Source organism: Lissotriton vulgaris, chromosome 1_1 (genome assembly GCF_964263255.1).
Source record: "Lissotriton vulgaris chromosome 1_1, aLisVul1.2, whole genome shotgun sequence".
NCBI classification, from domain to species: domain Eukaryota; kingdom Metazoa; phylum Chordata; class Amphibia; order Caudata; family Salamandridae; genus Lissotriton; species Lissotriton vulgaris.
The window spans coordinates 230,287,608-230,314,044 of NC_141685.1; the positions used below are offsets into that span (position 1 = coordinate 230,287,608).

At 41.2% G+C, this 26,437-nt stretch overlaps 5 non-coding genes across 5 annotated transcripts; all 5 read left to right on the top strand.

Moving 5' to 3' along the window:
- Positions 1–3,720: 3,720 nt before the first annotated feature.
- On the top strand, positions 3,721–3,792 carry TRNAD-GUC (transfer RNA aspartic acid (anticodon GUC)). The gene has a single exon. It is a non-coding gene; the product is annotated as a tRNA-Asp (tRNA).
- A 634-nt stretch (positions 3,793–4,426) lies between these two features.
- On the top strand, positions 4,427–4,498 carry TRNAD-GUC (transfer RNA aspartic acid (anticodon GUC)). The gene has a single exon. It is a non-coding gene; the product is annotated as a tRNA-Asp (tRNA).
- A 5,579-nt stretch (positions 4,499–10,077) lies between these two features.
- On the top strand, positions 10,078–10,149 carry TRNAD-GUC (transfer RNA aspartic acid (anticodon GUC)). Its single transcript has one exon. It is a non-coding gene; the product is annotated as a tRNA-Asp (tRNA).
- Positions 10,150–10,783: 634 nt separating this feature from the next.
- On the top strand, positions 10,784–10,855 carry TRNAD-GUC (transfer RNA aspartic acid (anticodon GUC)). The gene has a single exon. It is a non-coding gene; the product is annotated as a tRNA-Asp (tRNA).
- Positions 10,856–25,988: 15,133 nt separating this feature from the next.
- Positions 25,989–26,060, top strand: TRNAD-GUC (transfer RNA aspartic acid (anticodon GUC)). Its single transcript has one exon. It is a non-coding gene; the product is annotated as a tRNA-Asp (tRNA).
- The last annotated feature ends 377 nt before the right edge of the window (positions 26,061–26,437 follow it).

Below are 26,437 nucleotides of genomic sequence, written 5' to 3' on the forward strand. Positions count from 1 at the left end.
ATAGCTAGATAGACAGATCGATAGATATTTATTTCAATGAAATAATTTCTTCATAAAACTGATTGTTTTTGGCTAGGAATTTCTGTATTGTAATAATTTAGGAAAAAAGATTACTTGTCCTAACCAAAAGCAGCAATTCTGCCTATTACAATACTGAGAATTGATCGAGGGCATGCCTTAACCCCAGGGAGGTGAGCACTGTTTAACTGAAGCCAATAAGTCCTCGTTAGTATAGTGGTCAGTATCCCCGCCTGTCATGCCAGAGACCGGGGTTCAATTCCCCGACGGGGAGGCGATTCCTTTTATTCACACAATTAAATAAAATGATGTACTTTCTAACATTGTAAAATATATCTGTCATTATCCTTGCCTATTCCGATTGAGAAAAAAGGTTGAATTCACTGATGGCCAAAATGCTTACTGATGTGTTAACTGAAATTCAGAATATGATCTGAATATTTCAGCATGCACAGGCGTACCATCAAAACCAATTTACGTCTACAATCTGTTGGAAAATGAGATGAAGCAGTGGTGAATCCTAGGCTGCTGTTCCACTCGATTGGCACGATTTACAAGTAGAATGACTGCTTTTGGTTAGTAGTGACCCCTGGTGGCTAATAGTTATAAGCTGCAAATGGTAAAGTGAGCTGATTATATATATATATATATATATAAATATATATATTGATGAATAGAAAGATAGCTAGATAGACAGATCGATAGATATTTATTTCAATGAAATAATTTCTTCATAAAACTAATTGTTTTTGGCTAGGAATTTCTGTATTGTAATAATTTAGGAAAAAAGATTACTTGTCCTAACCAAAAGCAGCAATTCTGCCTATTACAATACTGAGAATTGATCGAGGGCATGCCTTAACCCCAGGGAGGTGAGCACTGTTTAACTGAAGCCAATAAGTCCTCGTTAGTATAGTGGTCAGTATCCCCGCCTGTCACGCGGGAGACCGGGGTTCAATTCCCCGATGGGGAGGCGATTCCTTTTATTCACACAATTAAATAAAATGATGTACTTTCTAACATTGTAAAATATATCTGTCATTATCCTTGCCTATTCCGATTGAGAAAAAAGGTTGAATTCACTGATGGCCAAAATGCTTACTGATGTGTTAACTGAAATTCAGAATATGATCTGAATATTTCAGCATGCACAGGCGTACCATCAAAACCAATTTACGTCTACAATCTGTTGGAAAATGAGATGAAGCAGTCGTGAATCCTAGGCTGCTGTTCCACTCGATTGGCACGATTTACAAGGAGAATGAGTGCTTTTGGTTAGTAGTGACCCGTGGTGGCTAATAGTTATAAGCTGCAAATGGTAAAGTGAGCTGATTATATATATATATATATTATATATATATATATATATATAAATATATATATTGATGAATAGAAAGATAGCTAGATAGACAGATCGATAGATATTTATTTCAATGAAATAATTTCTTCATAAAACTAATTGATTTTGGCTAGGAATTTCTGTATTGTAATAATTTAGGAAAAAAGATTACTTGTCCTAACCAAAAGCAGCAATTCTGCCTATTACAATACTGAGAATTGATCGAGGGCATGCCTTAACCCCAGGGAGGTGAGCACTGTTTAACTGAAGCCAATAAGTCCTCGTTAGTATAGTGGTCAGTATCCCCGCCTGTCACGCCAGAGACCGGGGTTCAATTCCCCGACGGGGAGGCGATTCCTTTTATTCACACAATTAAATAAAATGATGTACTTTCTAACATTGTAAAATATATCTGTCATTATCCTTGCCTATTCCGATTGAGAAAAAAGGTTGAATTCACTGATGGCCAAAATGCTTACTGATGTGTTAACTGAAATTCAGAATATGATCTGAATATTTCAGCATGCACAGGCGTACCATCAAAACCAATTTACGTCTACAATCTGTTGGAAAATGAGATGAAGCAGTGGTGAATCCTAGGCTGCTGTTCCACTCGATTGGCACGATTTACAAGTAGAATGACTGCTTTTGGTTAGTAGTGACCCCTGGTGGCTAATAGTTATAAGCTGCAAATGGTAAAGTGAGCTGATTATATATATATATATATATATATATAAATATATATATTGATGAATAGAAAGATAGCTAGATAGACAGATCGATAGATATTTATTTCAATGAAATAATTTCTTCATAAAACTAATTGTTTTTGGCTAGGAATTTCTGTATTGTAATAATTTAGGAAAAAAGATTACTTGTCCTAACCAAAAGCAGCAATTCTGCCTATTACAATACTGAGAATTGATCGAGGGCATGCCTTAACCCCAGGGAGGTGAGCACTGTTTAACTGAAGCCAATAAGTCCTCGTTAGTATAGTGGTCAGTATCCCCGCCTGTCACGCGGGAGACCGGGGTTCAATTCCCCGATGGGGAGGCGATTCCTTTTATTCACACAATTAAATAAAATGATGTACTTTCTAACATTGTAAAATATATCTGTCATTATCCTTGCCTATTCCGATTGAGAAAAAAGGTTGAATTCACTGATGGCCAAAATGCTTACTGATGTGTTAACTGAAATTCAGAATATGATCTGAATATTTCAGCATGCACAGGCGTACCATCAAAACCAATTTACGTCTACAATCTGTTGGAAAATGAGATGAAGCAGTCGTGAATCCTAGGCTGCTGTTCCACTCGATTGGCACGATTTACAAGGAGAATGAGTGCTTTTGGTTAGTAGTGACCCGTGGTGGCTAATAGTTATAAGCTGCAAATGGTAAAGTGAGCTGATTATATATATATATATATATATTGATGAATAGAAAGATAGCTAGATAGACAGATCGATAGATATTTATTTCAATGAAATAATTTCTTCATAAAACTGATTGTTTTTGGCTAGGAATTTCTGTATTGTAATAATTTAGGAAAAAAGATTACTTGTCCTAACCAAAAGCAGCAATTCTGCCTATTACAATACTGAGAATTGATCGAGGGCATGCCTTAACCCCAGGGAGGTGAGCACTGTTTAACTGAAGCCAATAAGTCCTCGTTAGTATAGTGGTCAGTATCCCCGCCTGTCACGCCAGAGACCGGGGTTCAATTCCCGGATGGGGAGGCGATTCCTTTTATTCACACAATTAAATAAAATGATGTACTTTCTAACATTGTAAAATATATCTGTCATTATCCTTGCCTATTCCGATTGAGAAAAAAGGTTGAATTCACTGATGGCCAAAATGCTTACTGATGTGTTAACTGAAATTCAGAATATGATCTGAATATTTCAGCATGCACAGGCGTACCATCAAAACCAATTTATGTCTACAATCTGTTGGAAAATGAGATGAAGCAGTCGTGAATCCTAGGCTGCTGTTCCACTTGATTGGCACGATTTACAAGGAGAATGAGTGCTTTTGGTTAGTAGTGACCCGTGGTGGCTAATAGTTATAAGCTGCAAATGGTAAAGTGAGCTGATTATATATATATATATATATATATATATATTGATGAATAGAAAGATAGCTAGATAGACAGATCGATAGATATTTATTTCAATGAAATAATTTCTTCATAAAACTGATTGTTTTTGGCTAGGAATTTCTGTATTGTAATAATTTAGGAAAAAAGATTACTTGTCCTAACCAAAAGCAGCAATTCTGCCTATTACAATACTGAGAATTGATCGAGGGTTTGCCTTAACCCCAGGGAGGTGAGCACTGTTTAACTGAAGCCAATAAGTCCTCGTTAGTATAGTGGTCAGTATCCCCGCCTGTCACGCGGGAGACCGGGGTTCAATTCCCCGACGGGGAGGCGATTCCTTTTATTCACACAATTAAATAAAATGATGTACTTTCTAACATTGTAAAATATATCTGTCATTATCCTTGCCTATTCCGATTGAGAAAAAAGGTTGAATTCACTGATGGCCAAAATGCTTACTGATGTGTTAACTGAAATTCAGAATATGCTCTGAATATTTCAGCATGCACAGGCGTACCATCAAAACCAATTTACGTCTACAATCTGTTGGAAAATGAGATGAAGCAGTGGTGAATCCTAGGCTGCTGTTCCACTCGATTGGCACGATTTACAAGTAGAATGACTGCTTTTGGTTAGTAGTGACCCCTGGTGGCTAATAGTTATAAGCTGCAAATGGTAAAGTGAGCTGATTATATATATATATATATATATATATATAAATATATATATTGATGAATAGAAAGATAGCTAGATAGAAAGATCGATAGATATTTATTTCAATGAATATAATTTCTTCATAAAACTGATTGTTTTTGGCTAGGAATTTCTGTATTGTAATAATTTAGGAAAAAAGATTACTTGTCCTAACCAAAAGCAGCAATTCTGCCTATTACAATACTGAGAATTGATCGAGGGCATGCCTTAACCCCAGGGAGGTGAGCACTGTTTAACTGAAGCCAATAAGTCCTCGTTAGTATAGTGGTCAGTATCCCCGCCTGTCACGCGGGAGACCGGGGTTCAATTCCCCGACGGGGAGGCGATTCCTTTTATTCACACAATTAAATAAAATGATGTACTTTCTAACATTGTAAAATATATCTGTCATTATCCTTGCCTATTCCGATTGAGAAAAAAGGTTGAATTCACTGATGGCCAAAATGCTTACTGATGTGTTAACTGAAATTCAGAATATGCTCTGAATATTTCAGCATGCACAGGCGTACCATCAAAACCAATTTACGTCTACAATCTGTTGGAAAATGAGATGAAGCAGTGGTGAATCCTAGGCTGCTGTTCCACTCGATTGGCACGATTTACAAGTAGAATGACTGCTTTTGGTTAGTAGTGACCCCTGGTGGCTAATAGTTATAAGCTGCAAATGGTAAAGTGAGCTGATTATATATATATATATATATATATAAATATATATATTGATGAATAGGAAGATAGCTAGATAGAAAGATCGATAGATATTTATTTCAATGAATATAATTTCTTCATAAAACTGATTGTTTTTGGCTAGGAATTTCTGTATTGTAATAATTTAGGAAAAAAGATTACTTGTCCTAACCAAAAGCAGCAATTCTGCCTATTACAATACTGAGAATTGATCGAGGGCATGCCTTAACCCCAGGGAGGTGAGCACTGTTTAACTGAAGCCAATAAGTCCTCGTTAGTATAGTGGTCAGTATCCCCGCCTGTCACGCCAGAGACCGGGGTTCAATTCCCCGACGGGGAGGCGATTCCTTTTATTCACACAATTAAATAAAATGATGTACTTTCTAACATTGTAAAATATATCTGTCATTATCCTTGCCTATTCCGATTGAGAAAAAAGGTTGAATTCACTGATGGCCAAAATGCTTACTGATGTGTTAACTGAAATTCAGAATATGATCTGAATATTTCAGCATGCACAGGCGTACCATCAAAACCAATTTACGTCTACAATCTGTTGGAAAATGAGATGAAGCAGTCGTGAATCCTAGGCTGCTGTTCCACTCGATTGGCACGATTTACAAGGAGAATGACTGCTTTTGGTTAGTAGTGACCCGTGGTGGCTAATAGTTTTAAGATGTAAATGGTAAAGTGAGCTGATTACATATATATATATATATATATATATATATATATATATATATATATATATATATAAATATATATATTGATGAATAGAAAGATAGCTAGATAGACAGATCGATAGATATTTATTTCAATGAAATAATTTCTTCATAAAACTAATTGTTTTTGGCTAGGAATTTCTGTATTGTAATAATTTAGGAAAAAAGATTACTTGTCCTAACCAAAAGCAGCAATTCTGCCTATTACAATACTGAGAATTGATCGAGGGCATGCCTTAACCCCAGGGAGGTGAGCACTGTTTAACTGAAGCCAATAAGTCCTCGTTAGTATAGTGGTCAGTATCCCCGCCTGTCACGCGGGAGACCGGGGTTCAATTCCCCGATGGGGAGGCGATTCCTTTTATTCACACAATTAAATAAAATGATGTACTTTCTAACATTGTAAAATATATCTGTCATTATCCTTGCCTATTCCGATTGAGAAAAAAGGTTGAATTCACTGATGGCCAAAATGCTTACTGATGTGTTAACTGAAATTCAGAATATGATCTGAATATTTCAGCATGCACAGGCGTACCATCAAAACCAATTTACGTCTACAATCTGTTGGAAAATGAGATGAAGCAGTCGTGAATCCTAGGCTGCTGTTCCACTCGATTGGCACGATTTACAAGGAGAATGACTGCTTTTGGTTAGTAGTGACCCGTGGTGGCTAATAGTTTTAAGCTGTAAATGGTAAAGTGAGCTGATTATATATATATATATATATATATATATATATATATATATATATATATATATATATATATATAAATATATATATTGATGAATAGAAAGATAGCTAGATAGAAAGATCGATAGATATTTATTTCAATGAATATAATTTCTTCATAAAACTGATTGTTTTTGGCTAGGAATTTCTGTATTGTAATAATTTAGGAAAAAAGATTACTTGTCCTAACCAAAAGCAGCAATTCTGCCTATTACAATACTGAGAATTGATCGAGGGCATGCCTTAACCCCAGGGAGGTGAGCACTGTTTAACTGAAGCCAATAAGTCCTCGTTAGTATAGTGGTCAGTATCCCCGCCTGTCACGCCAGAGACCGGGGTTCAATTCCCCGACGGGGAGGCGATTCCTTTTATTCACACAATTAAATAAAATGATGTACTTTCTAACATTGTAAAATATATCTGTCATTATCCTTGCCTATTCCGATTGAGAAAAAAGGTTGAATTCACTGATGGCCAAAATGCTTACTGATGTGTTAACTGAAATTCAGAATATGCTCTGAATATTTCAGCATGCACAGGCGTACCATCACAACCAATTTACGTCTACAATCTGTTGGAAAATGAGATGAAGCAGTGGTGAATCCTAGGCTGCTGTTCCACTCGATTGGCACGATTTACAAGTAGAATGACTGCTTTTGGTTAGTAGTGACCCCTGGTGGCTAATAGTTATAAGCTGCAAATGGTAAAGTGAGCTGATTATATATATATATATATATATAAATATATATATTGATGAATAGAAAGATAGCTAGATAGAAAGATCGATAGATATTTATTTCAATGAATATAATTTCTTCCTAAAACTGATTGTTTTTGGCTAGGAATTTCTGTATTGTAATAATTTAGGAAAAAAGATTACTTGTCCTAACCAAAAGCAGCAATTCTGCCTATTACAATACTGAGAATTGATCGAGGGCATGCCTTAACCCCAGGGAGGTGAGCACTGTTTAACTTAAGCCAATAAGTCCTCGTTAGTATAGTGGTCAATATCCCCGCCTGTCACGCCAGAGACCGGGGTTCAATTCCCCGACGGGGAGGCGATTCCTTTTATTCACACAATTAAATAAAATGATGTACTTTCTAACATTGTAAAATATATCTGTCATTATCCTTGCCTATTCCGATTGAGAAAAAAGGTTGAATTCACTGATGGCCAAAATGCTTACTGATATGTTAACTGAAATTCAGAATATGATCTGAATATTTCAGCATGCACAGGCGTACCATCAAAACCAATTTACGTCTACAATCTGTTGGAAAATGAGATGAAGCAGTCGTGAATCCTAGGCTGCTGTTCCACTCGATTGGCACGATTTACAAGGAGAATGAGTGCTTTTGGTTAGTAGTGACCCGTGGTGGCTAATAGTTATAAGCTGCAAATGGTAAAGTGAGCTGATTATATATATATATATATATATATATATTGATGAATAGAAAGATAGCTAGATAGACAGATCGATAGATATTTATTTCAATGAAATAATTTCTTCATAAAACTGATTGTTTTTGGCTAGGAATTTCTGTATTGTAATAATTTAGGAAAAAAGATTACTTGTCCTAACCAAAAGCAGCAATTCTGCCTATTACAATACTGAGAATTGATCGAGGGCATGCCTTAACCCCAGGGAGGTGAGCACTGTTTAACTGAAGCCAATAAGTCCTCGTTAGTATAGTGGTCAGTATCCCCGCCTGTCATGCCAGAGACCGGGGTTCAATTCCCCGACGGGGAGGCGATTCCTTTTATTCACACAATTAAATAAAATGATGTACTTTCTAACATTGTAAAATATATCTGTCATTATCCTTGCCTATTCCGATTGAGAAAAAAGGTTGAATTCACTGATGGCCAAAATGCTTACTGATGTGTTAACTGAAATTCAGAATATGATCTGAATATTTCAGCATGCACAGGCGTACCATCAAAACCAATTTACGTCTACAATCTGTTGGAAAATGAGATGAAGCAGTGGTGAATCCTAGGCTGCTGTTCCACTCGATTGGCACGATTTACAAGTAGAATGACTGCTTTTGGTTAGTAGTGACCCCTGGTGGCTAATAGTTATAAGCTGCAAATGGTAAAGTGAGCTGATTATATATATATATATATATATATAAATATATATATTGATGAATAGAAAGATAGCTAGATAGACAGATCGATAGATATTTATTTCAATGAAATAATTTCTTCATAAAACTAATTGTTTTTGGCTAGGAATTTCTGTATTGTAATAATTTAGGAAAAAAGATTACTTGTCCTAACCAAAAGCAGCAATTCTGCCTATTACAATACTGAGAATTGATCGAGGGCATGCCTTAACCCCAGGGAGGTGAGCACTGTTTAACTGAAGCCAATAAGTCCTCGTTAGTATAGTGGTCAGTATCCCCGCCTGTCACGCGGGAGACCGGGGTTCAATTCCCCGATGGGGAGGCGATTCCTTTTATTCACACAATTAAATAAAATGATGTACTTTCTAACATTGTAAAATATATCTGTCATTATCCTTGCCTATTCCGATTGAGAAAAAAGGTTGAATTCACTGATGGCCAAAATGCTTACTGATGTGTTAACTGAAATTCAGAATATGATCTGAATATTTCAGCATGCACAGGCGTACCATCAAAACCAATTTACGTCTACAATCTGTTGGAAAATGAGATGAAGCAGTCGTGAATCCTAGGCTGCTGTTCCACTCGATTGGCACGATTTACAAGGAGAATGAGTGCTTTTGGTTAGTAGTGACCCGTGGTGGCTAATAGTTATAAGCTGCAAATGGTAAAGTGAGCTGATTATATATATATATATATATATTGATGAATAGAAAGATAGCTAGATAGACAGATCGATAGATATTTATTTCAATGAAATAATTTCTTCATAAAACTGATTGTTTTTGGCTAGGAATTTCTGTATTGTAATAATTTAGGAAAAAAGATTACTTGTCCTAACCAAAAGCAGCAATTCTGCCTATTACAATACTGAGAATTGATCGAGGGCATGCCTTAACCCCAGGGAGGTGAGCACTGTTTAACTGAAGCCAATAAGTCCTCGTTAGTATAGTGGTCAGTATCCCCGCCTGTCACGCCAGAGACCGGGGTTCAATTCCCGGATGGGGAGGCGATTCCTTTTATTCACACAATTAAATAAAATGATGTACTTTCTAACATTGTAAAATATATCTGTCATTATCCTTGCCTATTCCGATTGAGAAAAAAGGTTGAATTCACTGATGGCCAAAATGCTTACTGATGTGTTAACTGAAATTCAGAATATGATCTGAATATTTCAGCATGCACAGGCGTACCATCAAAACCAATTTACGTCTACAATCTGTTGGAAAATGAGATGAAGCAGTCGTGAATCCTAGGCTGCTGTTCCACTTGATTGGCACGATTTACAAGGAGAATGAGTGCTTTTGGTTAGTAGTGACCCGTGGTGGCTAATAGTTATAAGCTGCAAATGGTAAAGTGAGCTGATTATATATATATATATATATATATATATATTGATGAATAGAAAGATAGCTAGATAGACAGATCGATAGATATTTATTTCAATGAAATAATTTCTTCATAAAACTGATTGTTTTTGGCTAGGAATTTCTGTATTGTAATAATTTAGGAAAAAAGATTACTTGTCCTAACCAAAAGCAGCAATTCTGCCTATTACAATACTGAGAATTGATCGAGGGTTTGCCTTAACCCCAGGGAGGTGAGCACTGTTTAACTGAAGCCAATAAGTCCTCGTTAGTATAGTGGTCAGTATCCCCGCCTGTCACGCGGGAGACCGGGGTTCAATTCCCCGACGGGGAGGCGATTCCTTTTATTCACACAATTAAATAAAATGATGTACTTTCTAACATTGTAAAATATATCTGTCATTATCCTTGCCTATTCCGATTGAGAAAAAAGGTTGAATTCACTGATGGCCAAAATGCTTACTGATGTGTTAACTGAAATTCAGAATATGCTCTGAATATTTCAGCATGCACAGGCGTACCATCAAAACCAATTTACGTCTACAATCTGTTGGAAAATGAGATGAAGCAGTGGTGAATCCTAGGCTGCTGTTCCACTCGATTGGCACGATTTACAAGTAGAATGACTGCTTTTGGTTAGTAGTGACCCCTGGTGGCTAATAGTTATAAGCTGCAAATGGTAAAGTGAGCTGATTATATATATATATATATATATATATATAAATATATATATTGATGAATAGAAAGATAGCTAGATAGAAAGATCGATAGATATTTATTTCAATGAATATAATTTCTTCATAAAACTGATTGTTTTTGGCTAGGAATTTCTGTATTGTAATAATTTAGGAAAAAAGATTACTTGTCCTAACCAAAAGCAGCAATTCTGCCTATTACAATACTGAGAATTGATCGAGGGCATGCCTTAACCCCAGGGAGGTGAGCACTGTTTAACTGAAGCCAATAAGTCCTCGTTAGTATAGTGGTCAGTATCCCCGCCTGTCACGCGGGAGACCGGGGTTCAATTCCCCGACGGGGAGGCGATTCCTTTTATTCACACAATTAAATAAAATGATGTACTTTCTAACATTGTAAAATATATCTGTCATTATCCTTGCCTATTCCGATTGAGAAAAAAGGTTGAATTCACTGATGGCCAAAATGCTTACTGATGTGTTAACTGAAATTCAGAATATGCTCTGAATATTTCAGCATGCACAGGCGTACCATCAAAACCAATTTACGTCTACAATCTGTTGGAAAATGAGATGAAGCAGTGGTGAATCCTAGGCTGCTGTTCCACTCGATTGGCACGATTTACAAGTAGAATGACTGCTTTTGGTTAGTAGTGACCCCTGGTGGCTAATAGTTATAAGCTGCAAATGGTAAAGTGAGCTGATTATATATATATATATATATATATAAATATATATATTGATGAATAGGAAGATAGCTAGATAGAAAGATCGATAGATATTTATTTCAATGAATATAATTTCTTCATAAAACTGATTGTTTTTGGCTAGGAATTTCTGTATTGTAATAATTTAGGAAAAAAGATTACTTGTCCTAACCAAAAGCAGCAATTCTGCCTATTACAATACTGAGAATTGATCGAGGGCATGCCTTAACCCCAGGGAGGTGAGCACTGTTTAACTGAAGCCAATAAGTCCTCGTTAGTATAGTGGTCAGTATCCCCGCCTGTCACGCCAGAGACCGGGGTTCAATTCCCCGACGGGGAGGCGATTCCTTTTATTCACACAATTAAATAAAATGATGTACTTTCTAACATTGTAAAATATATCTGTCATTATCCTTGCCTATTCCGATTGAGAAAAAAGGTTGAATTCACTGATGGCCAAAATGCTTACTGATGTGTTAACTGAAATTCAGAATATGATCTGAATATTTCAGCATGCACAGGCGTACCATCAAAACCAATTTACGTCTACAATCTGTTGGAAAATGAGATGAAGCAGTCGTGAATCCTAGGCTGCTGTTCCACTCGATTGGCACGATTTACAAGGAGAATGACTGCTTTTGGTTAGTAGTGACCCGTGGTGGCTAATAGTTTTAAGATGTAAATGGTAAAGTGAGCTGATTACATATATATATATATATATATATATATATATATATATATATATATATATATAAATATATATATTGATGAATAGAAAGATAGCTAGATAGACAGATCGATAGATATTTATTTCAATGAAATAATTTCTTCATAAAACTAATTGTTTTTGGCTAGGAATTTCTGTATTGTAATAATTTAGGAAAAAAGATTACTTGTCCTAACCAAAAGCAGCAATTCTGCCTATTACAATACTGAGAATTGATCGAGGGCATGCCTTAACCCCAGGGAGGTGAGCACTGTTTAACTGAAGCCAATAAGTCCTCGTTAGTATAGTGGTCAGTATCCCCGCCTGTCACGCGGGAGACCGGGGTTCAATTCCCCGATGGGGAGGCGATTCCTTTTATTCACACAATTAAATAAAATGATGTACTTTCTAACATTGTAAAATATATCTGTCATTATCCTTGCCTATTCCGATTGAGAAAAAAGGTTGAATTCACTGATGGCCAAAATGCTTACTGATGTGTTAACTGAAATTCAGAATATGATCTGAATATTTCAGCATGCACAGGCGTACCATCAAAACCAATTTACGTCTACAATCTGTTGGAAAATGAGATGAAGCAGTCGTGAATCCTAGGCTGCTGTTCCACTCGATTGGCACGATTTACAAGGAGAATGACTGCTTTTGGTTAGTAGTGACCCGTGGTGGCTAATAGTTTTAAGCTGTAAATGGTAAAGTGAGCTGATTATATATATATATATATATATATATATATATATATATATATATATATATATATATATATATATATAAATATATATATTGATGAATAGAAAGATAGCTAGATAGAAAGATCGATAGATATTTATTTCAATGAATATAATTTCTTCATAAAACTGATTGTTTTTGGCTAGGAATTTCTGTATTGTAATAATTTAGGAAAAAAGATTACTTGTCCTAACCAAAAGCAGCAATTCTGCCTATTACAATACTGAGAATTGATCGAGGGCATGCCTTAACCCCAGGGAGGTGAGCACTGTTTAACTGAAGCCAATAAGTCCTCGTTAGTATAGTGGTCAGTATCCCCGCCTGTCACGCCAGAGACCGGGGTTCAATTCCCCGACGGGGAGGCGATTCCTTTTATTCACACAATTAAATAAAATGATGTACTTTCTAACATTGTAAAATATATCTGTCATTATCCTTGCCTATTCCGATTGAGAAAAAAGGTTGAATTCACTGATGGCCAAAATGCTTACTGATGTGTTAACTGAAATTCAGAATATGCTCTGAATATTTCAGCATGCACAGGCGTACCATCACAACCAATTTACGTCTACAATCTGTTGGAAAATGAGATGAAGCAGTGGTGAATCCTAGGCTGCTGTTCCACTCGATTGGCACGATTTACAAGTAGAATGACTGCTTTTGGTTAGTAGTGACCCCTGGTGGCTAATAGTTATAAGCTGCAAATGGTAAAGTGAGCTGATTATATATATATATATATATATAAATATATATATTGATGAATAGAAAGATAGCTAGATAGAAAGATCGATAGATATTTATTTCAATGAATATAATTTCTTCCTAAAACTGATTGTTTTTGGCTAGGAATTTCTGTATTGTAATAATTTAGGAAAAAAGATTACTTGTCCTAACCAAAAGCAGCAATTCTGCCTATTACAATACTGAGAATTGATCGAGGGCATGCCTTAACCCCAGGGAGGTGAGCACTGTTTAACTTAAGCCAATAAGTCCTCGTTAGTATAGTGGTCAATATCCCCGCCTGTCACGCCAGAGACCGGGGTTCAATTCCCCGACGGGGAGGCGATTCCTTTTATTCACACAATTAAATAAAATGATGTACTTTCTAACATTGTAAAATATATCTGTCATTATCCTTGCCTATTCCGATTGAGAAAAAAGGTTGAATTCACTGATGGCCAAAATGCTTACTGATATGTTAACTGAAATTCAGAATATGATCTGAATATTTCAGCATGCACAGGCGTACCATCAAAACCAATTTACGTCTACAATCTGTTGGAAAATGAGATGAAGCAGTCGTGAATCCTAGGCTGCTGTTCCACTCGATTGGCACGATTTACAAGGAGAATGAGTGCTTTTGGTTAGTAGTGACCCGTGGTGGCTAATAGTTATAAGCTGCAAATGGTAAAGTGAGCTGATTATATATATATATATATATATATATATTGATGAATAGAAAGATAGCTAGATAGACAGATCGATAGATATTTATTTCAATGAAATAATTTCTTCATAAAACTGATTGTTTTTGGCTAGGAATTTCTGTATTGTAATAATTTAGGAAAAAAGATTACTTGTCCTAACCAAAAGCAGCAATTCTGCCTATTACAATACTGAGAATTGATCGAGGGCATGCCTTAACCCCAGGGAGGTGAGCACTGTTTAACTGAAGCCAATAAGTCCTCGTTAGTATAGTGGTCAGTATCCCCGCCTGTCATGCCAGAGACCGGGGTTCAATTCCCCGACGGGGAGGCGATTCCTTTTATTCACACAATGTAGGAAGGTGGATATCTGACTATGGTTACCCCCAAACTTTTTGCCTGGTGTTTAGCTGGTTTTTGACTTAGTTGGCCTGGGATCCTGCTATTCAGGGCCCCAGGCTGATTGCTCTCTCCTTAAAATGGACTCCATGTACCTTAGGTGCATAACACAATTGGAATTGGTTCACCTTATAGGCCCCTGTAACAGTGTACCATAGGTACCCAGGGCATAGGTGTAGCCAAGGCCTACCAGGGGCTGCAGCGTGTATTGTGCCACCCCTGGCCTGGCCTCCATATTTGACACAACTGGCTGATCACTCAGCTGGGGTAAGTTGGTGTAATCACCTCTTACTTAGGTACAGTATGCCTGTGCCTAACCCTAAACTGGACACATATGTTCCTATCAGCCACTCCTATGGAAGGCCTCATCAATCCTGGAGGCAGAGTGCTTGGAAATATGTGAGATGGTGCTCTAGCATGAGCTGAGCCTGTCTGCAGCTGTCGGGAACCACTCCCTAAGCTGTTCCGGGATATTGCCATACCATATACTCTTAAGTGCATTATAATCCTCGCGGTTAAATGCTATCTTTGGTTTGGCTTTATCAAAACATGTCGAGTAAGGTGTCATACGAATTGGAATACTATCCCCTCGCCAGTTCTGGCGACGGGGATAGCATTCCACCCTTCTAGAGGGACACGACATGTGTGTAGCCTTAACCCCGGTTAAAGTTAAACAGAGCCTCAGCTCCACAAAATGGACGCTGCCACCACAGACACAAGTCTGGCCTCCTGCTGCTGACCGAAACTCGGCAGATGGTGGCCTGGACAAAGGGTTTCCTGCCTTGGGAGGTGCGAGCACCACCCCAGACAGGATTTTGTGTATTAGGTAGGACAGGGCTGAAAAGAATCAGACATGCCCGGGGCACACAAGGTGTCCCCGTGCATAGGCCAGCCCAAACCGGTTCTGGGGCCTTCCAGCCCCAGTCCTGGCGCGGAGCTGGACAAAGGAAAGGGGGTGTAACCGCCCCCCTTCCTGGTTCCTCCCAGAGGAGGGACCTAGTAGGTGATCCACCCCCTAGATTGGAATAAGAGGGGGAGCAGTGCCATTGCACAGCAGATCATCCCGAAATCGACTTAAACTAAGAAGAAGACTGGACTTCGACATTCTGCTGCACAGAAGACTGAAGAAGAATCTCCCTTGTGGCCAAGGAGTGACCACCCTGTGAACACAGGTACCAACCAGCAACTCGACGTCTGCTTTGCCGCCGCCTCCCGCCGGAGCCCGAGCCCAGAGCCCGACAAGAACCAGATTCCCAGACCTCTCAGAGCCCGATCCACAGTCCCTGCAAAGAAGGGACCCGTGGAGGCACCGAGTGACGTGGGACCGGACCTCTTGAAAGACACCCGAAAAGCTGACTGCGCAGCTTCTGAGGCATCCTCGACGTTGTGCTTTGGGGATTGAGAACCCCCACCACCGAGCAGCCCTTGCACCGAAGATCAGCCCCCCAGCATCTCCACGATCTGCGTGGGGCCCTTTTGCACTGTGCCACTCGACGCGCCATCCCGGCCACTAGCCACGCGGCCAGCGGCCATCTTGGCGACGAACCCGAAGATTTAAACAGCAGGTCTGGTTGCTCCAGACCTACCCAAGCTCCTGTGAAAAGGAGCACCCGCTCTGACCTTGCTGGTCCGAGTGAACAGCATCTTTCAACTCCTGCGTGGCTTGCATTTGCCAAGGCCTGTTTGCTCCGATCAGGTCGCCGACACCGCCAACAGCGAGAGGCCTACGTGGGACAGCTCGTGACCGACTCCTGGACGTCCTCGACCCCGGGTATCCACGTGGCTGCAGAAAGAAGCTACCCGACAACGCCTGTTTGCACCCGACATCACCTGGTTCCACTCTGGTTCCACGGCAGTCACTGGCTAGTGACTTTGAACACTGTCCCCTCTGCTTTCAGGTCTTCACATCTTCAGATCCACCCTTGGATCCACCGGAACTCTTCTCATCGAGCCGCCTGCAGCATCTTCAGCTCCAAGCACCATCGACCAGCGTGACGAAACCCGACACATCTTCGACCCTGTGCACCCGCTTCCTGTGGGTGAGGTAACTCAGCTCCGCCGGTGCTCCTGCACTGGTACACATCCCAAGGGCCTGTGTTTTAAGTTTCAGCTCCGTAGGTCACTCGGAAGGTTCCTAACTTTCTAACTTTGTGCTTTTTACGCACCATAGACTTTGTATTGAGAAGTGCGTGCACTTTGAACACTGCACCCGAGTCCCGTGGGCCTTTCCCGACTTAGTTAACTCCAGTCTCGAATAGCTCCAGCGATTCCCAAGGCCCTAGGCCTCTTCACTTTCCTCCTGGTATCCCTTATACCACTTATTTAGTATATGGTTTAGGTGGCCCCTAGGGCTCATCCATATTGTGCAACTTTTGTATATTTTAAACTGTCTTGTGATTTAACGCTTGTGCTTCTGTGCTCATAAAGAGTCCAGGGGATTTTATAGTTAATAAATCAATATATATTTTCAATATATATCTGTGTGGTGTCCCTTTCATTTGGTATTCAAGGGGGTTGTGTATGGTATAACAGCTGGCTTCACATGCCTTTCAGAGTTTAGCCTAAGACTGCTTTGTCCACGTTACCACTAGGATAACTGGTCTACAAGGTTGAATTACAACCATCATCATAAGGGTTGCTTGGCATGGTACAAAGTGATCACTAGAATTAGTGAGCATTATATACCAGGCCAACTTCTCACATTGGTGAGCAGCGGATTGGGATCTGAGCTTGCTGTTGTTTTACCATTACAATCTTTGAGATTATCATTTGAAAGATCATACAGGTACCTGCTAGGTACATATAAAACAAGACTAGTATACTTAAGTTCTACTGAACTTAGTTGTTGTAGAGCAAAGGGAGTAGCACACCCTAGCTACAACTACTAGATAGGTTTAGTAGGTAAACACCAGTGTAGGTAGATTGCAACACATCCACCCACACTAGAGCAATGTCTGGAGCAGAGGGGTCCAGTGGACTTACTCCTGTTGAGAGTGACCCTCCAAGGGCACCATCCAAATTTGCTATTTTTCCCTTTAAGGAATTAAGACAGCTTTGTGTCTTAAGGGGTCTGAAGACAGGGCCTTCCCCTACTACAGACCACCTAAGAGAGCTCTTGGATCAGTCTGAGGCTCTAAAGACCTCTAAAGCAAACCCCACAGGGGATGCTGAAGGAGGCCATCCTTCAGAGGATGATACTGTAGACACCCCTGCCCCTATCATCCTAGTAGATGAGGATGCCTCCACCACTGGAGCTCCTCAGGTAGATGAAGAGGAAGAAGAAGAGGGGGAGGAGGTGGAAAGCAGTGAGTCAGATGATGACAGAGATAGTCAGGTGCTGGTCAGTAGACTGAACCAGGCTAACTTAAGTCAACTTGGGAATGAATCAGGTAACAACCCATTCAGACCCCCAGGTGGACTTAACCAGGGCCATAGGAGGAGAAGGCATCACTCAGGTGAATCCAACACCTCCCATGTCTCTAGAGGCTCTCATGGTCACTCCAGAAAGGAGATGACTAGCCCTCAGAGAAGGGAACATGAGGCCAAGATGAGAGAGGCTGAGCTTAGGATCCAGAGGCAAGAGTTAGAGGTTGCCCTGGCTAAGGAGAAACTTGCTAGAGCAAGACAGCCTAGAGAGAGTGGGGTAATAGAACCCACTGGTGGCAGCAATATCCACAAGGATAAAGACAGGTCCTTTGATACAAGAAACCTGAGTAAGATTGTGCCCCCCTACAAAGCTGGGGATGATATCCATAAATGGATCACTGCAATGGAGAGAGCCTGCAGAGTACAGCAGATCCCTCAGGAGCAGTGGGCAGCAATCTTGTGGCTCTCCTTTGAAGGTAGAGGCAGAGACAGACTCCTCACAGTTAGTGATGAGGATTCTAGAAACTACATGGTCCTGAAGAGTGCTCTGATTGATGGGTTAGGCTTAACCACTGAACAGTACAGGTTAATGTTCAGAGATACCCAGAAGACACAGACTCAGGACTGGTCTGAATTTGTTGAGTGTGCCACTAAGGCTCTGGAGGGCTGGTTGCTGGGAAGTAAGGTTACTGACTATACAGGATTGTATAATTTAATTATGAGAGAGCAAATCTTAAGTAATTGTCAAAATCAGCTTCTACATCAGCACCTGGTTGACTCTGATCTGACCTCCCCACAAGAATTGGGTAGGAGGGCAGACAAATGGGTCAGAACCAGGATCAGGCCTAAGAACCAGGGTGGTGACCAAAAGAAAGAGACTACCAAGCCTCAAGAGAAGGGTGGGGATAAAAGTAAGGAAAAGACTTCCCCAGGGCCCCAAAACTCCAAGAATGGGGGTGGGTCCCAAGACACTTCTACATCCCAGAAAAAGCCTTATTGTCATACCTGTAAACAGGTGGGGCATTACAAAACAGATAGCTGTTGTCCCAAGAATGGCAATAAGGAGAATATACCTCCAGGTAAGGCTCCAACACCTCCTGTCACTGTTAGCAGTGGTCCCCCAGGTGGTGGGAGCACCCCCAAGAATTTGGGTGGGTTTACTTTTGGAGGACAGGTGGACTCTGGCCTATCCAGGTCCCCTAACTCAGATACTCTTGTCTATGAGACTGGCATGGGGTTTGCCAATTTCACTGCTTGCCCAAACACTTTGAGCAAGTATAGACAGGAGCCCCTCATCAATGGCTTGAAAGTTGAGGCCTTCAGAGACACAGGGGCTAGCGTCACCATGGTGGCTGAATGTCTAGTCCCCTCAAGGCAACTTTTACCTGATGCCAAATATCAGGTGACAAACATTGATGGTATAGAATCCAATCATCCCATGGCAGTAGTCAATCTTAGCTGGGGAGGTGTCACTGGCCCAAAGAGAGTGGCAGTGTCAGCAAACTTGCCTGTAGATTGCCTACTGGGTAATGATTTGGAAATCTCAGCCTGGGCTGAGGTTGAACAGCAAACCCATTCTAGAATGGTAAATCTCCATGGAAAGGTTAGTGGGGCTGTAATGGCTACAGCCCCAATTCAAGATGTCCTTCCTGAAAAGGTTGGGAGGGCTGAGCAAACCTCAGCCCCATCTTTAGATAACTTCCCTCCTGAAAAGAGTAGCAGGGCTGTACTAGTAACAGCCCATACCCAAACTGAGTCTCCTCCTGAAAAGGTTGGTGGGGCTGTGATGGCCACAGCCCAAACTCAAACTGATACCTGGGTAGTGAAGCCTGAAATGATGGATCACTCCACCCAAACAGAGAGCATTGAGGAGGAAGAGAAATCTCCCTCCCACCAGACTTTAGGAAAGGATCAGCCTCCTCAGGGAACTGATCTTACCCCTGATGAAGGAACTGACCCAGAGGTTGTTAGGCCTGGCCTGACAGAGCCTCTGATGGCAGTGGACCCTTCTCAGGAGGGACCCAGTCTGGAGCAGGTAACCTGCCCCTCTCTACCTTGCCTTACTCAGCCCAGGGCTGCAGAGGACAAGAAGGACAGTGAGACCCAAAGGGCCCCCTGTCAAATAAAGCACCCCCATCAACAGATTAGGGGCACCGAAACTAGTAGCCCTAGTGAGGTGAAAACTTTAAAAACTCCTGAGGGATCCCCCTTAAAAGTAGTTAGGGACCTCCCCCAGATGGATATTGTTGGGCACAGCCAAACCTGGGACCCTAAGGGCCCAAACCTGAACTGTCCCTCCAGTAAGCCAAACAGAGGGACTCAGCCTCCAGCTTTAGGTAGCCAGAGGTTGACCCTGAGAGCACAGTGCAACTCAGTCAGAGAAAGAAAGGCACACATGGTGGAGAGTGATTGGAGGAAGCTGAGCCCTACAGAGGAAACTCACTTCAGTACTCCATCTCAACACCAGCCTTTGACTTTGCAAAGACACACCACAGGTAGAGATTCACTATGGTGGAGACCCTCAGATACCCTTAGGGTGAGGGATTGCTTAGTGGACCATGAGACAGGGGGTTACCAAGCCAGAGTTGGTACTTCCTTATATGGCCACTTAGGCAATATAGGCTTACCTGGTCAAGGATAGCCTTATCTCCTTTCGTTTGGGGGGGGGTTATGTAGGAAGGTGGATATCTGACTATGGTTACCCCCAAACTTTTTGCCTGGTGTTTAGCTGGTTTTTGACTTAGTTGGCCTGGGATCCTGCTATTCAGGGCCCCAGGCTGATTGCTCTCTCCTTAAAATGGACTCCATGTACCTTAGGTGCATAACACAATTGGAATTGGTTCACCTTATAGGCCCCTGTAACAGTGTACCATAGGTACCCAGGGCATAGGTGTAGCCAAGGCCTACCAGGGGCTGCAGCGTGTATTGTGCCACCCCTGGCCTGGCCTCCATATTTGACACAACTGGCTGATCACTCAGCTGGGGTAAGTTGGTGTAATCACCTCTTACTTAGGTACAGTATGCCTGTGCCTAACCCTAAACTGGACACATATGTTCCTATCAGCCACTCCTATGGAAGGCCTCATCAATCCTGGAGGCAGAGTGCTTGGAAATATGTGAGATGGTGCTCTAGCATGAGCTGAGCCTGTCTGCAGCTGTCGGGAACCACTCCCTAAGCTGTTCCGGGATATTGCCATACCATATACTCTTAAGTGCATTATAATCCTCGCGGTTAAATGCTATCTTTGGTTTGGCTTTATCAAAACATGTCGAGTAAGGTGTCATACGAATTGGAATACTATCCCCTCGCCAGTTCTGGCGACGGGGATAGCATTCCACCCTTCTAGAGGGACACGACATGTGTGTAGCCTTAACCCCGGTTAAAGTTAAACAGAGCCTCAGCTCCACAAAATGGACGCTGCCACCACAGACACAAGTCTGGCCTCCTGCTGCTGACCGAAACTCGGCAGATGGTGGCCTGGACAAAGGGTTTCCTGCCTTGGGAGGTGCGAGCACCACCCCAGACAGGATTTTGTGTATTAGGTAGGACAGGGCTGAAAAGAATCAGACATGCCCGGGGCACACAAGGTGTCCCCGTGCATAGGCCAGCCCAAACCGGTTCTGGGGCCTTCCAGCCCCAGTCCTGGCGCGGAGCTGGACAAAGGAAAGGGGGTGTAACCGCCCCCCTTCCTGGTTCCTCCCAGAGGAGGGACCTAGTAGGTGATCCACCCCCTAGATTGGAATAAGAGGGGGAGCAGTGCCATTGCACAGCAGATCATCCCGAAATCGACTTAAACTAAGAAGAAGACTGGACTTCGACATTCTGCTGCACAGAAGACTGAAGAAGAATCTCCCTTGTGGCCAAGGAGTGACCACCCTGTGAACACAGGTACCAACCAGCAACTCGACGTCTGCTTTGCCGCCGCCTCCCGCCGGAGCCCGAGCCCAGAGCCCGACAAGAACCAGATTCCCAGACCTCTCAGAGCCCGATCCACAGTCCCTGCAAAGAAGGGACCCGTGGAGGCACCGAGTGACGTGGGACCGGACCTCTTGAAAGACACCCGAAAAGCTGACTGCGCAGCTTCTGAGGCATCCTCGACGTTGTGCTTTGGGGATTGAGAACCCCCACCACCGAGCAGCCCTTGCACCGAAGATCAGCCCCCCAGCATCTCCACGATCTGCGTGGGGCCCTTTTGCACTGTGCCACTCGACGCGCCATCCCGGCCACTAGCCACGCGGCCAGCGGCCATCTTGGCGACGAACCCGAAGATTTAAACAGCAGGTCTGGTTGCTCCAGACCTACCCAAGCTCCTGTGAAAAGGAGCACCCGCTCTGACCTTGCTGGTCCGAGTGAACAGCATCTTTCAACTCCTGCGTGGCTTGCATTTGCCAAGGCCTGTTTGCTCCGATCAGGTCGCCGACACCGCCAACAGCGAGAGGCCTACGTGGGACAGCTCGTGACCGACTCCTGGACGTCCTCGACCCCGGGTATCCACGTGGCTGCAGAAAGAAGCTACCCGACAACGCCTGTTTGCACCCGACATCACCTGGTTCCACTCTGGTTCCACGGCAGTCACTGGCTAGTGACTTTGAACACTGTCCCCTCTGCTTTCAGGTCTTCACATCTTCAGATCCACCCTTGGATCCACCGGAACTCTTCTCATCGAGCCGCCTGCAGCATCTTCAGCTCCAAGCACCATCGACCAGCGTGACGAAACCCGACACATCTTCGACCCTGTGCACCCGCTTCCTGTGGGTGAGGTAACTCAGCTCCGCCGGTGCTCCTGCACTGGTACACATCCCAAGGGCCTGTGTTTTAAGTTTCAGCTCCGTAGGTCACTCGGAAGGTTCCTAACTTTCTAACTTTGTGCTTTTTACGCACCATAGACTTTGTATTGAGAAGTGCGTGCACTTTGAACACTGCACCCGAGTCACGTGGGCCTTTCCCGACTTAGTTAACTCCAGTCTCGAATAGCTCCAGCGATTCCCAAGGCCCTAGGCCTCTTCACTTTCCTCCTGGTATCCCTTATACCACTTATTTAGTATATGGTTTAGGTGGCCCCTAGGGCTCATCCATATTGTGCAACTTTTGTATATTTTAAACTGTCTTGTGATTTAACGCTTGTGCTTCTGTGCTCATAAAGAGTCCAGGGGATTTTATAGTTAATAAATCAATATATATTTTCAATATATATCTGTGTGGTGTCCCTTTCATTTGGTATTCAAGGGGGTTGTGTATGGTATAACAGCTGGCTTCACATGCCTTTCAGAGTTTAGCCTAAGACTGCTTTGTCCACGTTACCACTAGGATAACTGGTCTACAAGGTTGAATTACAACCATCATCATAAGGGTTGCTTGGCATGGTACAAAGTGATCACTAGAATTAGTGAGCATTATATACCAGGCCAACTTCTCACACACAATTAAATAAAATGATGTACTTTCTAACATTGTAAAATATATCTGTCATTATCCTTGCCTATTCCGATTGAGAAAAAAGGTTGAATTCACTGATGGCCAAAATGCTTACTGATGTGTTAACTGAAATTCAGAATATGATCTGAATATTTCAGCATGCACAGGCGTACCATCAAAACCAATTTACGTCTACAATCTGTTGGAAAATGAGATGAAGCAGTGGTGAATCCTAGGCTGCTGTTCCACTCGATTGGCACGATTTACAAGTAGAATGACTGCTTTTGGTTAGTAGTGACCCCTGGTGGCTAATAGTTATAAGCTGCAAATGGTAAAGTGAGCTGATTATATATATATATATATATATATAAATATATATATTGATGAATAGAAAGATAGCTAGATAGACAGATCGATAGATATTTATTTCAATGAAATAATTTCTTCATAAAACTAATTGTTTTTGGCTAGGAATTTCTGTATTGTAATAATTTAGGAAAAAAGATTACTTGTCCTAACCAAAAGCAGCAATTCTGCCTATTACAATACTGAGAATTGATCGAGGGCATGCCTTAACCCCAGGGAGGTGAGCACTGTTTAACTGAAGCCAATAAGTCCTCGTTAGTATAGTGGTCAGTATCCCCGCCTGTCACGCGGGAGACCGGGGTTCAATTCCCCGATGGGGAGGCGATTCCTTTTATTCACACAATTAAATAAAATGATGTACTTTCTAACATTGTAAAATATATCTGTCATTATCCTTGCCTATTCCGATTGAGAAAAAAGGTTGAATTCACTGATGGCCAAAATGCTTACTGATGTGTTAACTGAAATTCAGAATATGATCTGAATATTTCAGCATGCACAGGCGTACCATCAAAACCAATTTACGTCTACAATCTGTTGGAAAATGAGATGAAGCAGTCGTGAATCCTAGGCTGCTGTTCCACTCGATTGGCACGATTTACAAGGAGAATGAGTGCTTTTGGTTAGTAGTGACCCGTGGTGGCTAATAGTTATAAGCTGCAAATGGTAAAGTGAGCTGATTATATATATATATATATTATATATATATATATATATATAAATATATATATTGATGAATAGAAAGATAGCTAGATAGACAGATCGATAGATATTTATTTCAATGAAATAATTTCTTCATAAAACTAATTGATTTTGGCTAGGAATTTCTGTATTGTAATAATTTAGGAAAAAAGATTACTTGTCCTAACCAAAAGCAGCAATTCTGCCTATTACAATACTGAGAATTGATCGAGGGCATGCCTTAACCCCAGGGAGGTGAGCACTGTTTAACTGAAGCCAATAAGTCCTCGTTAGTATAGTGGTCAGTATCCCCGCCTGTCACGCCAGAGACCGGGGTTCAATTCCCCGACGGGGAGGCGATTCCTTTTATTCACACAATTAAATAAAATGATGTACTTTCTAACATTGTAAAATATATCTGTCATTATCCTTGCCTATTCCGATTGAGAAAAAAGGTTGAATTCACTGATGGCCAAAATGCTTACTGATGTGTTAACTGAAATTCAGAATATGATCTGAATATTTCAGCATGCACAGGCGTACCATCAAAACCAATTTACGTCTACAATCTGTTGGAAAATGAGATGAAGCAGTGGTGAATCCTAGGCTGCTGTTCCACTCGATTGGCACGATTTACAAGGAGAATGAGTGCTTTTGGTTAGTAGTGACCCGTGGTGGCTAATAGTTATAAGCTGCAAATGGTAAAGTGAGCTGATTATATATATATATATATATATTGATGAATAGAAAGATAGCTAGATAGACAGATCGATAGATATTTATTTCAATGAAATAATTTCTTCATAAAACTGATTGTTTTTGGCTAGGAATTTCTGTATTGTAATAATTTAGGAAAAAAGATTACTTGTCCTAACCAAAAGCAGCAATTCTGCCTATTACAATACTGAGAATTGATCGAGGGCATGCCTTAACCCCAGGGAGGTGAGCACTGTTTAACTGAAGCCAATAAGTCCTCGTTAGTATAGTGGTCAGTATCCCCGCCTGTCACGCCAGAGACCGGGGTTCAATTCCCGGATGGGGAGGCGATTCCTTTTATTCACACAATTAAATAAAATGATGTACTTTCTAACATTGTAAAATATATCTGTCATTATCCTTGCCTATTCCGATTGAGAAAAAAGGTTGAATTCACTGATGGCCAAAATGCTTACTGATGTGTTAACTGAAATTCAGAATATGATCTGAATATTTCAGCATGCACAGGCGTACCATCAAAACCAATTTACGTCTACAATCTGTTGGAAAATGAGATGAAGCAGTCGTGAATCCTAGGCTGCTGTTCCACTTGATTGGCACGATTTACAAGGAGAATGAGTGCTTTTGGTTAGTAGTGACCCGTGGTGGCTAATAGTTATAAGCTGCAAATGGTAAAGTGAGCTGATTATATATATATATATATATATATATATATTGATGAATAGAAAGATAGCTAGATAGACAGATCGATAGATATTTATTTCAATGAAATAATTTCTTCATAAAACTGATTGTTTTTGGCTAGGAATTTCTGTATTGTAATAATTTAGGAAAAAAGATTACTTGTCCTAACCAAAAGCAGCAATTCTGCCTATTACAATACTGAGAATTGATCGAGGGTTTGCCTTAACCCCAGGGAGGTGAGCACTGTTTAACTGAAGCCAATAAGTCCTCGTTAGTATAGTGGTCAGTATCCCCGCCTGTCACGCGGGAGACCGGGGTTCAATTCCCCGACGGGGAGGCGATTCCTTTTATTCACACAATTAAATAAAATGATGTACTTTCTAACATTGTAAAATATATCTGTCATTATCCTTGCCTATTCCGATTGAGAAAAAAGGTTGAATTCACTGATGGCCAAAATGCTTACTGATGTGTTAACTGAAATTCAGAATATGCTCTGAATATTTCAGCATGCACAGGCGTACCATCAAAACCAATTTACGTCTACAATCTGTTGGAAAATGAGATGAAGCAGTGGTGAATCCTAGGCTGCTGTTCCACTCGATTGGCACGATTTACAAGTAGAATGACTGCTTTTGGTTAGTAGTGACCCCTGGTGGCTAATAGTTATAAGCTGCAAATGGTAAAGTGAGCTGATTATATATATATATATAT